This window comes from Leuciscus leuciscus (genome assembly GCF_965113295.1).
Source record: "Leuciscus leuciscus genome assembly, chromosome: 16".
In the NCBI taxonomy this organism is placed as follows: Eukaryota; Metazoa; Chordata; class Actinopteri; order Cypriniformes; family Leuciscidae; genus Leuciscus; species Leuciscus leuciscus.
Genome location: NC_138740.1, coordinates 14,085,099 through 14,103,692, shown reverse-complemented (window position 1 = coordinate 14,103,692; position 18,594 = coordinate 14,085,099). Strand labels below are relative to the sequence as shown.

General features: G+C 37.3%; 1 protein-coding gene and 1 long non-coding RNA gene across 6 annotated transcripts in view; one reads left to right on the top strand and one right to left on the bottom strand.

Moving 5' to 3' along the window:
• The window catches only part of LOC309478043, a 384,226-nt gene that overhangs the window by 69,470 nt on the left and 296,162 nt on the right, over positions 1-18,594 (top strand). The window lies entirely within an intron of this gene.
• sgcd (sarcoglycan, delta (dystrophin-associated glycoprotein)) overlaps positions 1-18,594 on the bottom strand; it is a 276,212-nt gene that overhangs the window by 53,713 nt on the left and 203,905 nt on the right. The window lies entirely within an intron of this gene.

The window sequence follows — 18,594 nt, the reverse complement described above, 5'->3', positions numbered from 1 at the left end:
AAATGCGAAGGGTGAATTAGCTCTTGTTTCCGGAAGTCAGTCGCTAGTTCCGCCTTCTCGATGACGTTAAAGACGACAAGCGATGATTGGTCAAGAAGCAACGTGTAGTCTGACATGTTTCTTGCCTGTGACAAAAAAGCATAATCTGACACAGTGACTATCGTAACAGAAAAAGTATTGTGTAGTCTGAACCTGGCATTAAAGTCCACATCTGAATGAATGAGGACAACACATTAGCCTACATAACCAGAACACCCTTGTTGACAGATGTGATACTGAAAGCCTGTGATTCTATCTGGAACGGACACTCATTTGCATTACAGTCACACAAGGCTCCGCACTTATTTGATGTGCACTCTTTGATGCCATCGACATAGCTTAGTCAACACCCAGTGAGCTCTGCAGAGCACTGCAACCTCTCTACAGAACATGACGCCCTAAAAAGACTCACCACTGAGAGATTTAAATGCATCTTTGTTGCAAAATCGCTATGAATAATGAAAGTCAGAGCAAGAGGGTGAACAATTGTTAGAGAGACGTCAATGGATTGCATTCCTTTCCCTTTTTACCTGAGGAGAGAAATAAAGAACAAAATAAAAGAGCCGGAATTGCTCATACGGGAGGCTTTTTGGTTAACCGGTACGCTAGTGTTTCATTCGCAGGGAAAAATATTCACAGAGTAAATTAGCAGGGTTAATTGGTGTCCAAATCGATTTGGATTTTTCAGTGTAATTACATTCAGTAAGTCGGCAAAATGCCACTAGTGAAAAATGACATTTTCAAAACATACCACCTTTGCAATGCAAATAATGTTTCTAATGCTGTCTGTTTTACCTGTTAACTTTAGCTCATTTGTCTTTGCTTTGTTAAAAAATACTTTTCATGTTACATTTAATTATATTTCAGGCAGCAGCAGTCACTTCACATCACCCTAGTGTGGATGATACTACACCGTGCCAATTTGTATAGTTGCTTTGCATGTATGGAGAAGGAAAGATGCTGCCAATAAGAAATTGTGTATCCAAGCAGAAATATATCTAAGATGACGTGACACATGCAAAGCTAGGTGTCAGTGTTTCCATGGAAATGAATTTGGTCTGAATCCTGTTCAGATTAAGAAGCAGCATTTAAATATGCTGAGGGATTACAACATTTAATTCCATGCCAATCCACTCTCGGTTTAATCTAATGGAGAATGTGTGATCATAAATAATGCATAGTTGTAGGTTAGTATCACTTTCTTCATCCTGTGATTTTATGCAGGCCACAGAAGAGAAGATATTAAAGTAAAAAAAAAAGATTCAAACTTCAAAATGTCCTCTTTTCAAACTTTGGCTCATTGGGAAAAAATGTGCCTCTACTCTACCTATATTTTAGCAAACTCCAAAGCGTAATTGTACATACAATTCCCTGAAGTTTCCAGCTGAAATGAACATTAGAGGCAGTAAAATACCATACATTTTTGTTCCTTTTTAAACAAATAGTGTTTTAAAAAAACATGTGATAGAGCATTGACCTTTTAGCGCCACTCATTGGACATTTGAATTTCTGAACTGCCGCGATATGTGCAACAACCAACGTGATAAAATGTTGGCAGATTCATCTGTTTCAGACAGTGCCCGAACACCTTATTTATTCCTCTTTCATGTTTACTTGCACTTGGAAAGACACATACACTCAAAATTATGTCAAAATACCCATCTCGACAAGTATTCTCTCTATTATGTCATAAGTGAACAGTTGAGAAAGAAACCGGATGTGTATATTCGGTCCATGCATTAGGTCTTAAAGTGACAGCAACCTAATATTCCTGCTGTTGTCTGTGTCATTAATGTTAATATATATATATATTTTTTTTAAATCTACCATGTTCAAAAGAAAAGAGGATAGTGAGGAGAGCAGTCAGGAGGGAAAAGATGACGACTGCTCCAAACTCCCAACGCAGGGTAATCCAATGTTGTTTTGTCCGGCCCAAATTAAATAGAATATAGAAAGAAATATTTTTTTTAAATAATTTAGAGGTTGTTTATTTAAGAACAAGTGCTGCTTCTTTGTATCTTGGTGTCAGGTAAATTGTTTTCTCAAAGAGAAGATAAGAAGTTGCACCCTCTCGGATTCAACCTAAAACATGGGAAGCCTATTTCGCTTGGATCACAGGTGATAGCCATATCCCTCCTCTAGCCCATGTGTACCCTCAGATGCATATCGATGGAATTGCCTCTCGGCTTGCTGGAGGCTCCATCTCGAGATCTGATCGAGTTCTTCAAAGTCGGAGAAGCCGTCCTTAGATCATCTATCATAGGAACGTGGCATTTCTCAGGAGTGCAGGGAGAAATGGAAAGAATGTGAAGAACACCGGGAAGTGGTGGAGACTGAGATGTTTGTTCCATTTAAAGGAATAGTTCATCTAAATGAATTTAGAAGCGACATTTAGAAGTCAGATATTTTCTAATATTTGCGATAGTCCTTGGAAAAACAGTAAATCAGTGTGTTTATCCAGGTAACTGAAACTGGCGCTACTTTCATGTCTCTCATATCACACCGTGCACTCGTTCTCTCTTGTTCCACACAAACAAAACTGTTGTCATCTTGATTATTTTGTCTTAGCAGAATTTGTAAGATAATATACAGATAAGACTATGAAATAGTTTTGACTTTAATACATTTTTCATGTCCATGTATTTATTTATTTATTTTGTGAGGTTCACGTCATCTCAAACCTATGGAAGCTTGTTTCCGCCACCGAATAAAAAAATAAAAAGGTAATTGCGACTTTTTATCTCACAATTCTGACTTTTTTTTCTCACAATTGCGAGTTTACATCTCGCAATTCAACTGTTTATATCATAATTGCTTGATATCATGCTGCTAGGCAGCCTGGACACCATGGACCAGATTTTCGCCTCAGCGAGGGGACGAATCACAGAACGGGGAGGGAGCAGCAAGATGATGACGACATCTATGCGACTGTCACCCCTAATAACGCTAACCTCTCAGATAAATTCGGTGTTTTTTTCGATAAAAACATGTCTGTAGAGTGTCCATATATACCTTCTACCCTCATGTTTGTCTTGCACAAACAGCAATAGTCGCTGAACGCCATCGTGTACACATAAATCTCTGACCCATCGTCTTCTTCCTCGTCGAATTTCTGTCGCTCTACATACGTCATCTGGTATAATTGAAACGATTGACTATGGGCTACGTACAGGCGCATTTGATAGACATTCGTAGCGCCCAATAAGCGGCTCTGGGCATTCGTAAACCACACCTCAAATACGAGAAAATGAACATGTGGTTCCCAGACCACGTCTCAATGAGACGAGGTCTGACGTTGGCCAGGCAAGGAAATCTTTGCCTGTTCTTCACAAAAAGCTTTCAGTTGACTTGAAATAGTGTACGAGTCATATGGACCACTTGTATGATACTTTTATCGTGTTTTTTTTTTTTTTTTTTAGCTTACTAACCATGGTCCCTATCCAATTTTACTATACAGAAAAGGGCAGCATCAACATTCTTCAAAATGTCTTCTTTCGTGTTTCACGGAAGACAGAAAGGCATACAATAAATTATGACATTAATTTCATTTTTGGGGTAAACTGTCCCTTTAATTCAAGAAATACAACGCTTGTGGTGAAATTGCTGCAAAATGCACATAATGCAACACTTTCAAAGTGAACTGTCCAGTGAGTGGCACTTAAAGCACGTTCAGTTTTATAAGAAAGAGATGAATGTGAATCTGGGAAAGTTTCTTTGTTATTGTACGTATTGCAGAAGTTCATGAAATGTCCAATGACTGGAGCTAAAAAGTTAATGCTCTGTCGCGTTTGGAAATATATATCATATATCTTACTCTAAACCTAACCAATAGGGTTAATTCAAGCAAACGTGACATAAAAAAATTTCTGAAGCACATCACAATTACAATGCTGTACCAGGTGAGCTACCGAGGAAGTTTACTACATCAGAACAATCATTATATAGAGCTGGATATGTGATGAAAACATCAAAAATTATTCATTTACAAATCATGCACTATGGTAAAAGTTTTTTTAAGCTATAAGTATGTTTTTGGAGTTTTGTAAAAAATTTAGGAGGAGGCACTTCCCCCCCCCCCATTGATCATAGGTTGTTTTAATTAGCCAGGTGAATAATCATGAGGGATTCATCTGATCTGACCCATATACAGTAGATGAGTGAGGCTTCATTAATGCTTCCCCAGAGCACCATCACCACCAATCACTGTCAGCCCTCATAGATTTCCTATAGAGTTCATATCACTTTGGACTGTACTGATCCGTCTCAGGCTGCCTATAGAAGCGCTAAATCAAGTGATTGCAGAACACACATTTTTAATATCAAAGAACTGTGAACATATTTTGCAAAGTCAACAGAGCTCGGCTGGGGCTTTTATCTGAAAGCCTCACAGAAGTTCAATCTTCTTACCCACACTCACTATCATCTGGATTGTGAAGTAGACTGACCATCAGCTGTGCACAGATTTAAAGTCTATTTTCAAACCTGATGCAAATTATTGCTGACTGACCAAGCTCAAGCCAGCAGGTGAGCTTGGTCTCGCTCGAGTCTCTCAAACTGCAGAAAGCAACCGTGTGGACTTTGAGTGACAAGGCCGCTGATGAGACACAATGTCCTGCTTGTGTTCGGATGTGGTCGGTGTGCAGTCCTCCATTCTCGGGCGGAAAGAACATTGACTAAGGTGTCCGCTCGCCAAAGACACGTACGATAAGGTCTTTCTCCCCTTTCGATCTAGGACGGACGATCAGGATCTTTTAAAATTCTGTGGGTGGCAAATTTACAGCTCTCTCACCACACTGCAGGCAGCTTTATTGAATCAGGGCACGAGGAGATTGAATAGCCTTGTTTTCAAGGAACAACATTAAAGAGGAGTGTCCACTTCAAGGTCTTTAAAAGATTCCTCCACACACTAGGGGGTGTAACTCAGTGGCTGTCAACTAAATGCTTTCATCTTTTTATTTCTGGGTCATTCAGCGTGCCCTGCGAAGGTGAATACACCAAGTGTGTCTACTGTATACTGATATGGATCAGACTAACAATGCCATGATAAATGTTTCATTTGGTTTAGGTCACCCAAAAGATCTAAAACCTGAATAGAATATGACTTGGTCCACAATTCATGCAAGGGTGCAGGTCATATTTTATATATTATTATATATACCTGTTCAAAAGTTTGAATGTTTTTGAAAGAAGTCTCTAACGCTCATCAAAGCTGCATTTGATCAAAATACAGTAAAAACAGCAATATTGTGAAAAAATATTACAATTAAAAAAAACAATTTTTTAAAAAAAATTTATGCAATTTATTAATCCTTCTAATCAGAAAACATTCAAATATGCTGATCTGGTGCTCAGTAAACTTAGTTGTTTAAAAATGTTGTGGAAACAGTGATTATTATAATTTTAAATTTTTTTCAGGATTCTCTGATGAATATAAAGTTCCAAAGAAAAGTGTTTATTTGAAATAGAAATCTTGATAACTATTTATTTGAAGCCTTTATATATAATGCATATATGGCATTTTTTGTAACATTGTAAATGTCTTTACTGTCACTTTTGATCAATTTAATGCATCCTTGCAGAATAAAAGATCTTAGCTGTGAGTAAAAAAGTGTGTTGGTGTCCATGTATATCAAAAGCTCACATAAGAGTTTCAAACTGCAGACAAGCAGCTTTTATTATTTTAAATGGAAAATAGTTGCACCGTTTTGTCTGAGGCAAATACAAAACTACAGTAGTGGCAAAAGTGCTGTGGGAGACCACTTTAACGGCAAAAGTGCTTTCACCCCTTGAACAGTAAGGAAAACAAGTCACTATGCCCTTTGGGCCAGAAATAATAATCATAATAACAGCTACTCTTTGAATGTCACTCTTACTGTTTACTTTATATCAATGCTAGAGTGGCCACTGCAAACCTCTGTAGGTTTAAACTGCCTGGTGCTTTTATAACCGGAGTTGAGAGTGGTTTAGATGGTTTCAGATGGAAACGGAAGAGAGTAAAAGCATACTACATCACATACAAACATCACTGTAAATAAAGCAGAGATTATTGGAGTACATTTTACAAGCAAATACTATTTCAGTCTTTCTACTTCAAAATTTCACATTTAAGTCAGTGTGTTACTTGCTGTTCCTTTGTAATTATTTGTGAAATGTATTCAATTTCTGAGTAAAAAAATGTATTTCCAAGTAAATCCTACACCAACATTTGCTAACACTTTATTTACATCGCCTTTGTTACACATTACATGGAGTAACTATAGTAATAACTAGAAAGCATGCATAATTACATGCTACTAACCCTAAACTAAACCCTAATTCTAACCCTAACCATATAGTAAGCACATGTAGTTAATAATTACACTGTAAAAAAAAAAAATTACATCCCCAAGTCAAAAATTTCAAGTGACCGATAACATCTAAATTTTTCAATTAGTCTGACGTATTATTTCTCATTGAGCCAATGTTAACAGACTATTGCAACAAGAATTTCACTTGGGCCAATTGAAAAATGTAGATGTTATCGGTCACTTTAAATTTTTGATTTGGGAGGGTTAGAAATTTTTTACAGTGTATAACTCAGTACTTAATTGTATAACTACACTGTAACACAAACACCTTAAAATAAAGTGTAACCAGCCTGAGACCTAGGGGATATCTGGGCTGGCAGCAAAGGACACAAGGCAGTGAAACACTTTGAACCTTACCTGTGAAACAATCAAAGTTCCCTTGGCGCGTCAGTTTACTTCTGAGCTCGCACCCTGCCCAAACATCAACATAGTGTCAGCCCAGATCTGGGCCACATCTGGAACATGTGGATTCAACGCGTACCAGATGTGGGCCGGATCAGGCCCGACACTATGTTGATGTCTGGCAGGAGAAAACTGGTCTCTATAGTGAGCTTCACAAGAGCGCTTAGGTGTCATCTACGGTGGAATCTATTGGTGTTCCCAAGAAAAAAAGGGGAGGTTTCTGTTTTCAGTTAATTATTTAATAAAACATTTTGGTAACACTTTAGTTTAGGGTCTGATTCTCACTATTAACTAGTTGCTTATTAGCATGCATATTATTAGGATTTCGGCTGTTTGTTAGTACTTATAAAACACATATTAATACCTTATTCTGCACAACCTTATTCTACATCCCTAATCCTACCAAATTCCTACCCAATACCTAACTGTAACAACTACCTTACTTACTATTAATAAGCAGTAATGTGGAGTTTAATGACGCAAAAGTCATAGTTAACAGTTAGTAGTGAAAATTGGACCCTAATCTAAAATGTGATGAACACTTCTTAACTCTTTACATAAGTGTAACCCAAGTCATGTTTTATATGAACAAATCCCTGTTTCCTGTTTCTAACATAAAAAATACACAGGCTTTTTTTCTTTTTACGAATCGAGTGAATAATTCAAAGGCACAAAGATAATATAACTTAACGACACCTATAGGTGTAACCTGCAGAAACGGATGGTATACTAATCTAAACGAATCTGAAGAAATCTTACAAATCTTATATAAAGGTTGCAATAAAAATAAAAAAAACACATGGCATTACACATGGCATATCTGGTATATAGAAATGAAGATAAAGTTACATCTAAAATGGTCATTGGAATTAGTTCTGAGATACTTTTTAAGCCTGAATACATCTGGATACAGAAGCAGATAATTTTGTCACAGATACAAAAAGATAATGGCTTTGCAGCACATCTAGATATTATAAAAAAACATTTTGCATCATTTCGAATAATTTTCATGGATTTCATGAAAAAAAAAAAAGAAAAAAAAAAAGATAAGAAATAGCCCACCACTTGTGACAGGCTCACAGAGAATCCTTTCTCAAGGTTTTTCAGGTTGGTCTCAACACATAGGGGTCAACTGCTTCTTCCCCCGGGAGTCTCCCACCGGCTTTGATCCACATTTCAAAGGCATTCTGACCTACCCCAGCTCCTCTAGCCTACCTATCAATTTTTTTTTTGTGTGCTTTTCATAATGCATAATCTTTTTCAGAGGTACAAACAAAGACTTGATCAATGGAATTGTATTCTGCAAGAGACAAAAAGGCATTGCGCTTTACCCTCTGTGCTTCTGTTTGTCCATAGAGACAGGCTAACGGCCCCGCCTGCTAATGTTGGCCTGTGATAGAACAAAAGAAGTCAGTTGCATCACTCTCTTATTTTTGACTAGAGGGAGAGTGCAAGAGCATGTCATTATAGTAACATCTAAGAGAAAAAAATAGCTCAGAGTACACAAGCGTAAAAATAAGGTTAACATTTTAAGGAAGGTGTTAAATAATGCTAATGCTAGCATAATGTGAGGTTTAATAGTTCTGTCAGGGTTCTGTCACGTCAGTCTGGTTTCTTGTTTTGTTGGTTTCTTGTTTTTCGTTTCTTGAGCCCTGACACTCATACGGTCTTGTCATTGTAAGCGTGAAGTGTGTTTATATCGTCCACGTGCTTTCTTGTTGTCTTGTGCTGTGTAGCACATGGCTCATGTTTTTCATTAGATGCGTGCTTTCATGTTGTCATGTTCTGTCTTGTGCTATGTAGCACATGGCTCGTGTTTTTCAAAGGCTGTGTGCTTTCATGTTGTCATTTTCTGTGTGAACATGCAGTCGGTAAAAGCTCTCATTGGCTGCTTGTTCGTTTCTTGTTTGGGCACATGGCTTGTGATCGTGTTCACTTTAGGCTCGTTTGAGATGAGCAAAATCTGTACAAAACCGATCACCGCTGATCACCGCGAAATGCATGCCGGCTAGAAATGTGTTCGAGTGTGGGTCGCCAAGCTTGCTCTTGCTGACGGCACAGCTTAATGCTTATTGGTTAAATCAACCGTGATGTAATTCTCTTTTAAAATGTTTGATTTTGAAACTGTGATTTGTTTTAATGTGTTTAAATTATGTGTGAATATTCCCAAACTCTCAGAAAGTTCAAGACAAATCTCTCCATGTTGTCATAAAAAAAAAATCTGGGGGAAAATATCTTTTGAATGGCATTAAATAAATAAAAAATACTTTGGGAGTCTTGTTCATCATATTTCTTTTTATATAAAAGCAAAAAAAAAAAAAAATATATATATATATATATATATATATTTTTAAATTACATCCAGTTTATTAGCAACACAGTGCATGAATGTGAATCCCACGATATCTGCCTTTGATCTTGTAGGTTGCTGATCCACTACGAAAAGTGAGAATTGTCCATCTTGGCTGCACTTTTTTCACTCCTCTTCTCACTGCAGCCCCCTACTCTCGCCTAAGGGTACGTTAAGACGACAACGATATGCTTAAATCAGAGAAGTTTTTTCTTTGAATTTCCGTGTACGTTTGACACCATTGTCAAAACGATCCTCATTCACATGGATTCACGAAAATGACTAAAAACGCTGCATTCGGCTGCCAGGCCATTAGATGACGATGAAACACTATAGACCGAACACGTAATATGCATGTGCATGACGTCATCGCCTTCAGATATTCGTGTTTTTGTTGTTTACACGGTTTTCAAAAACGTGCACTTTGAAAGCCATTTTCAAAAGTTTGCGTTTTCAGGCACCCAAAATGCCGTTGTCGTGTAAACGAATGGCCAAAACGCATAAAAAAGTTTAACATTTTTTGTTGAAATCCGTGTCGTGTAAATAGCCCCTAAATTTCAGGCTAGGTGCATCTTAAACGAGCCTTTTGTGATGTTTGGTGTGAGCACATGACTTGTCATGTTTGTTTCTATGTGCCATGTACTAACCTGTCCTTCTTGTTCCCTGATTATTGACTAATTTGCCCCACCTGTTTCCCTCCTGTTTTCCTTCCCTAGTTATTCTCCGTGTTCTCAGTCCTGTTGCAGATTGCAGACTCAGTTCAAAATTATTCAGGTCTGGAAAATTTGATCACAAATGATTTGGTTCTCAAGTTGTATGGCTTCAAAACACTTGAAAATGTAAACACAAGTAAATGTAAACTACTGTTATGACATCTTTATTGTGCTTTTACATATTTGAAATTTGAAAGCTTCAGTTGTCATTTATTACCTTTGCATGGTGAAAATAAACCACTTTATTATAAAAAAATTTCCTTTTGTGTAAAAAAAAAAAGAAAGTCAAGTTTTTAATGATTTGAGGGTATGTAAATGATGACAAAATTTCCATTGTTCCGTGGTTTGGCACAATAAATTTAACACTGAATGACATGGGACCCTATTTTAACGATCTGAAACGCAAGTATCAAACGCGAAACGAAAGTAACTTTGTGGGCGGATCTCGGGCGCTGTTGCTATTATACCGGCGGGACTCTTGCGCCTTACGCAAATCTAAAATGGGTTGGTCTGAAGTAGCTACATTACTCATAGGTGTGGTTTGGGCGTAACGTGAAATAAACCAATCAGAGCGTCATCTTACATTCCCTTTAAAAGCAGGCATGCTTTTTCCATGGCGTATTGCTATTATAACGGCGGATTTGCCAGGCGCATGCCAGGAGCGGTTCACAGCCGAGGAGACAGACGTTCTCGTCAGGGATGTAAAAGACAGAGAAGTGACATTGTATGAGGATGGGAGAAACCTACCCAAATAATCTTTGGTTAAACAAGCGTATAATAATTTGGGTAAATGTGTAAGCTAGATTTATGCCAATTTTTTTCACATCTTCATGGACACCACAATGATTTCCCTCATGTGGAATATTTTTCCTTGTAATTATGTATGGTTTGCAAAAGTGTCAACTGCTGAGTCTATGTGTAGAGTAGAGAAGCAAAGTGTATGCGCTTTGTGCACACGCTACATTATGGCATTACGGCATAATGGCATGCGCCCTTAAAATAGCATCTGAACGCGCCACTGAAAAAGCGCCACTGACTTTAGACTGACTTTAGGTTTTTCCTGGTCTGTGGCGGAATTGTTTTCTGGAACTGCAAAATAGCACCAGGGAACGTTTGCGCCGGAACACACCTCCTCTTTTCGCTGAACCGCCCCGGGAGCGCAAGTTCATTCCCTAATTTACCGACGTGCGTCTGTGGAGGGAAAAGTCCGCTGTGCGTCGGATGCAAAATAGGAATGATACATGCGTCGGTGTACAAAGTCAATTGCGCTGGGTGCAAAATAGGGCCCATGAAATTCTAGTGTCCATGTGAAAAAGGATTCAGACGGCTGCCATTAAAAGTGGAGTGCTCTTGAATAATCTATCTGCTATTTTATTTGTTCTTTAAATCTCAAAAGCTACTTAACAAACCACTAGCAGCCTATTACAGTGAGTAATATAAGACATTTATGAAATGTCCTGCCAACACTAATGGATCCTATACCTTCCATTATCTACAGGGTTTCAATATCAGAGAAACTCTAATCTCCCTATTCTTCTCAGGTTCAATTAATTACTTTGCATTTGTATAAGAAAAGAAGAGAATATATTTTGTAATCCGAGTTATATGATGAGTAAACAAACTTTTCAAACTCTCTGCAATTGCAATTTACAGAAATGTGTACCTGGACATGAACGTTGATTTTGTAAAGTGTCTGAAATTAAACAATTGTCATATGTAAACAGATGTTGTAAGCCATCTGATAGTCTCCCTGAGGATTGTTCATTTGCACTGCATCTGGTCTGCCATTTTGACAAACACCCTTGACATTCCAGCCATAACCGTCGTTCTGAAACTCGAATGCTACACTAGGCTGTTCAACCTCCTCATTTCCATTTAGCTCCCAAACAATTAATTACTTTTGTCAGGGGAGTAAAATCTGTAACATTTCCCTTTTGCTCCCACGCCTGACCTTTTCATTCTGCTGCTGAGTGGGATATTTTTTTTCAAAAACCATTGGCGGCGATACTGCGAAAAAATGAATGAAACTGCTCTGAATGAAAAAGCACTAAATCCAGCAATGTGGCGCCTGAGCTCTTTAGATGCAAATCGGACCAATTCATTCCGAATAAAGTCAACAAGCTTCTCGAAAGAACTATTGTTTTGTATGCTATTTCTCTATCTCTCAATCTGTCTTTTTCTCTTTCAGGCAAACAAAATTTACAAAAAACAATCAGACTCTATTGAAAGTGCTGTACTTTCTTCTGCTTATAAAACTATTATCTTATGCAGCTTCCTCTGGGGAAGTGGACACACTATGATTTTAACGCAGAGGAAACCTGGAAGCACTGACATATTAAATTGTGTTTACAAATGCAAATAAACCAATTGTATTAAACCTGCCATAAGAAATATATCTTTGTATCATTATGCTTCAAAGTTCATCAAAGACATGATTTGATGTTGTAAAATGCAGTGTTGGGGAAAGTTACTTTTAAATGTAATGCATTACAATATTGCGTTATTCCCCCAAAAATAAACTAACTGCATTACTTAGTTATAGAAAGTAGTGTTATGTTCACTTTTGCATTTCTTTTTCTCACCTGGGGTTTAAACAAAAAGTTTTATTTTGGCAAATGTAAAGGCCCTTTCACACCAAAAGTCAAATGAATAACCCTCAGGTTGAAGAAAATGCTAAATTACTTGCATTACTTATTTGAGAAAATAACTGTTGTCAACCCTGATACTGAGAAGATTTTTTTTTGATCAGCATAATATAATTATTTCTGAAGGCTCACGTGTCACTGAAAACGTAAAGTAATGGCTGCTGAAAAGCTTTTCTATTAAAATAGAAAACAGTTGTTTTAAATTCTATTACATAACATAATATTACTATTTTTTACTGTATTTTTTGTTTTGTTTTTATCAAATCAATGCAGCCTTGGTGAGCAAACTTTCAAAAACTACTTTACAGACTTTACAAACAGACTTTAAAACAATAGCGTATATATGTTCTTACATATTCAGATGAAGCCATATGTGGCACATACAGTGTTGCTGGTATTATGATTTTTCTATCACATTTTATTTATAAGGAAGTTTACTGTAATTGCATTTGAAGAGTTCAGATGCAAAAGCCTTTAAGTGCCATCTGAAATTTTCTTCTAGAATGATCATTTTTACCAAGCTCATATATTTAAGTTCAGTAATTTCACTTAAATGGCAATGCAAATTACCTATTAATTGTCATTTAAGTGAAATTACTGAACTTAAATATACGAGCTTGATAAAAATGATCATTCTAGAAGAAAATTTCAGATGGCACTTAGAGGCTTTTGCATCTGAACTCTTCATTTGTCCCAGTTGAGCTGTGATTCAGCAACTTAATATAAAAGGCATTCAAAAACAAAATAATTTGCATTTACATTAAACAATACCAGTTAATATCATAATTTAGCTGAATCTTTTTGCAATATACACTGTGATCTGTTTTCTAGGAAGAGAGACTGTGCATGTAAATGCATATTTCTGTAAAAAAAAAAAAAAAAAAAAAAATGTTTTAGATGTACACAAGCATATGCCATCAAAGCTAGACATGGACTAAAAGCCATAAAACGCTCATTTTGATTTCATGAGAACTTTATAGATAAGGAGAGACAGAACAGAATTACTCCAGTGTTCATATAGTGCCAGAGTAGTGGTTTATGATGTAGGCTTAAAGAAATGTATATCCTTTTGTGAACTTTCAAATAACCTCGAGTGCTATTACTGGCTGACATAACTCAGTCAGTTGTCTCTATTTCACCCTCCCCGGTCTGTCCAAATTGGGACAAAATGTTGTCTTTCCTAATCCACTGCCAGCTTAAGACCAGAAAGCTTGGTCCATCTAGCTTCACGCTGCCTTGTACTCCTAAAAACAGGGGTTTCCGAAAAAGGTGTTTTTGCAGTGATGCTATAAGAACCATATTTGGTTTCCCAAATAACCTTTTAATGAACAGTTCTTGTGAAGACCTTGTGAAGAACCTTTTTTTCCACTATAATGAACCTTTTGTGGAATGGAAAGGTTCCATGGATGTTAAAGGTTCTTAATGTAACCATACATATCAATAAAGAAGCTTTATTTTTAAGAGTGTAGGAGCCCGAAACGCCCATTTAGCAATCAGATCTTCACAAGAGGCTCTGATCTTTAATTATTTTCTTATATCAGTAGCCTATATCAGGGCTTTTTGTACTGCCGTTTCCACTACATTCATTTTTATTCATTATTAATTCAGGGCAGGGCATATTTTTTTGGGCTTCAGATGACCCATACCATATGAACCCTGCTAAATAAGCTTTAAAAAGATAATATCTGCTTGCATAAAGCTAATTAGTGATTTGTAAGAGCTATTAAATGTTCAACTACTGTGTCCAGAGAGTTTACAGTATATGTAAAGGCAGCACATGAGCATTTTCGCATTGATGACTGCACTGTAAAAAGAGCTTTATGAGATGTTGTGCGTGCGCTTCTTATCTAGCCCTGTAGGGGAGGGCTTTAGAGGTTGTGAATGTGCAGCAGCTCCAGCCTCAGTGTTATTTTCAGTTTATGGATGGCGTTGAGGTGCCACAGTGGCAGCTCATGTTTGTCGGCAGGTTGAAAATGGTGCTGCATTCTATTAACCCAAGTACGCCATTGCTTAATGTGTCAGGTCTAGCAAATGATGTTTTTATCCTCGTGGGCCCTGGAAAAGCCTGTAGCTTTGGCACAGCATGTTGGATTTGTTCGCTTTTTATTGTGTTGGAGTCATTCTTTTCCAGCTTACGTTAGCTTTTTACTGGGAGAAAAATATAGAGCGCAGTGCCATACAGGAACAGGAGGACAAATGCAAGGGAAGCACTTCGAAAATTCTCACTTTTCATTTGAAATTAGGGCTAGATTCAATTTGAATGCAATTCACAAGCTGTTAATTTCGATTCTAATTTATTTTGGTATGCCTTTTTAAGAGTGTCCATTTACACAAAGTGAAAATAGCCCGCTTTGTTGGCAGAGCCTATTTACACTGACTCTGCCCACTGATGTCTGGTTGACAAAATTACAGAAGATGCTGGATTGTGCAACAAGGTGCATGCCAGAAAGATTGGACGCAAATCGACGCTCGATGGTGTTTTAAGCCCCCAATGGCTCCTTAGAGGCAGCTAACCCTAGCCTCAACCTTAAACCTACCAATCCCCTCGCTGCCTGGAAGGCGCCGTTGGGGGCATAAAACACCAAACACCCAAATCCACCCAAGGTTCGAATCTGCTTTTTGCCGAAATCGCTCTATTCCCTTTTCCGATCGGAAAGGCAATCATTTTCAATTCAAATAATAAAATATTTGAAAAGTGGAAATAAAGTGTCTAACGTGTGCTGATTAATAAAGTGTTTATCGGTTAGGGGTAGGTGTAGGTGTCTGGAGGGCTTTATTGTCCAATAAGGCGGCATCCATTTAATCATTAATTTACACTCTTTTGCATACAGTTTAGTGCAAATGGTATGTTTCATCTGCATAAAGTATAGCATTGCTACACATATTGCAAAGAAAATGCTATTTATACATAGTAAATAGAATCTATCTCTATTTTCACTTAGTGTAAATAGCATATTGCTAAGAAAATGCTGCTATTTTACTCTGTTTTTTTACGTCTCATAACAGTTGTTCCATAATGAATCACTTTATGCATTCATTATGGACTGCATGTTTTTAATTAACTAAAAGGAACTGGCTCATAACAGTATTTTTTTTTTCATGAATCAGATTTGTTTTATGTTTTATCATGTTTTTGATTTAGTAAAAAGGACCGGCTCATAACAGTGATTCGTTCATGATTCAGACTACACTGACTACTCTGGTCACACGGGATGTTTTTAATTCACTAAAATGAACCGACTCATTAAGTCATTTGTTCATGAATCATGACGACTCTGGTCATGTTGCATGTTTTTATTGACCAAAAAGAACCGGCACATAACAGTGTTTCGTTCATAAATCAGACTACACTGGTCATATTGCATGTCTAGTCATTTGTTCGTTAATCGGGCTGTATATTTTTGATTCTCAGAAAAAGAGTGTTCTAAAGTGTCACTAAAGTGATGCTGTTTATCTAAAATGATTATTCACTAAACTGAATCAAATGAATACAAATATGATATCACTAAGCTGCTTAAAATAAGCACAGACCATAAAAGACCATGGTCATTCAGAAAGTTCCTTTCAATCGGATCATAAGCCATCTTAATGATTCAAAAACAAATCACACTGAGTTCAAGCAGAAACATACATGTGGCAGTGAAATGATGCATGGCTTTACTGAAACAGGCAGGTCTGACTGAGCACTTGATACTGCAAAACTTTCTTCCCGTACTCAGAGCTAAAAGTACTGACATGGAGGGCAGGCCTCCAGGGAAAGGACAGGGACATCATCACATCATCACTTGGTCATTTAGAGACTCTCCACACCAGCTTTTGAACTGACACTTATTGTTTCCCCCCAAGAGTTCAATTAATTCTGGTGTGAGTATCAGCCGCAGGCCAAGATGGCTGCAATGTGAGCGTGCGAGCGTGCGAGTTCTCTGGAGCTCACTGATTCATGTTCACGGTTGACCCGTGCCTCACAGAAAACCCTTGTGACAGGCTGTTGGTGGGGCCCGTTACAAAATGGCAGAGTTAGTCATGACACGCATTTCCATAATAGCTTTGGAGGGTGTCAACGAGGCGGCGCTTGAATGAGAGCAGGCAGCACAAGCTAACAGTTGTATTGATATAAATAGAGCTGCCAGAATCAGAGGATCTACGAGGAACACTCTGAAATCCTGTAGCCTAATTGTGTGTGTGTTTTTTTGTTTTTTTTTTGCCTCAAAAGAAATGTGAAGATGCAATTGCATTTCTTTTTGTTTCATGCATGTTAGTGTCCAACCCTCCCACCCCCATTAGAGTCTTCTCGTACTCTGATAACTGAACCCATGGGATGCATAGAACAATGCTGCTCAAACAGCCCCAGGTCTGAAAAAGCCAATATAATCGTATTAGTAATGGTGTGGTTGTAAAGAAGTGTCTTATGCGCTTTTATTTTATCAGAAATGCAGTAAAAACAGGAATAGCACTACAATTTAAAATAACAATTTTCTATTTTAACATATTTTAAAATGTAATTTATTCATGTGATGGCTAAGGTGAATTGACAGCAGCAAAAATTCCAGTATTCAGTGTCACATGATCCTTCAGAAATCATTCTAATATGCTGATTTTGTGCACAAGAAACATTTCAAACATTTTTTGATTATGATCAATTTTGAAAAAAGTTTTGCTGCTTAATATTTTATTAGTATTATTGACACATTTGTTAATCGGTGCATTTAACAATTAGTTAGTCTTTCTTGGACAAAATGTCTATCCTTTTCTGATTTCCACTATATTGCAATCTGGTAATTTTAGCACAGAGCAGTCTTCAAAATATTCCTAAAGATTTGTACATCTCTAACGTTCATGTGTAAACTGGGTTAAGTGTTAAGTGCTGTTTTAATACAGTGATAGAAAAGTGTCTATCCAAACATAAATACATACAAAAATGTACGTGTACACTTCACCACTTGAACACTGTGGGGACCAAACTGAAATCTCAGCATTGACTGAGCACAGAGACATGTACAAATATTATAAAATCACCTCTGAGATGTAAAACATGCCTCATTAGTCCTGAAATGGGCATTCACTGCCAAATAGCTATGAAATTAAGACATTAAGACTTCTGCATGGTACTATATTAATCAAATTAAAATGATATAATGCTAATTACATTTTGTATAGAGAATGAATATTGTGTGGAAAGAGACAATGACGTGCAATCTCAATTTCTAACGCATTCTCCCGTGATGTCAACATTGATATGCGCTGTCCTTTGGCATCTGAAGACACTAAATATTTAATTCCGTTCCAGCCCTGACACATCGGGCATCCTGCAATCTGAGGTGACATAAATCAGCAAAACATCCAGCTGCTCATCTGCATCTGCACTCTTCACTCTTCACAGACCTGATCTCCACAGGTCCCTTGAGAGCCCAATGCCCTTCACACCATCTTACTCCGGCCTAACACTCCTTTTACAGGAAGGCTAAGAATCTTGACGAAAACGAGAAGCATGAGTTGAACGTATCACCCCACATAAACATCACATTTCATCTGCATAAATCTGCATTGCAAAATCATTTTAGTCACAGTTAGGGATCAGGCCCCAGGCATGCACTGTGAAAATGTTTTGTCAGGTAACCTAAATATATGCTTCCTGTGGTAACATCTAAATGAAGGGGTTTAATTTGAGTACAAATTTTGTTTAATATGACGGAATCAATCAGACTGCGTCCCGGATGGGACGGTTAACTAAAATGAAGTCATTAACATTCTTTGTGTGGTGGAATTTAATTATCATCGATGCTCAACAAGTATAAAATATTACCCGTTAGTGAAATATACCATCACAACAACAGAGCAGAGGAGGACTGTTGAGGCAGGCAAGAGGCAAAAACGTCTTTGGTGAATATAATCTGTGAGACAAGTAAAGAGCTCTGTTGCAAAAAATTAAAATATAATAAAGTTCAATGTCTTCATACACTACTGGTAAAAAGTTTGGCATAAATAAGACAGGCCAGTTTACGGTGACAGAATGCACAAAGCTGTCTATAGTAGTATGTCTCAAAAATGTACATACTTTTGATGGTTCCTTTAACACATTCTGTTGACTATAAGTAATG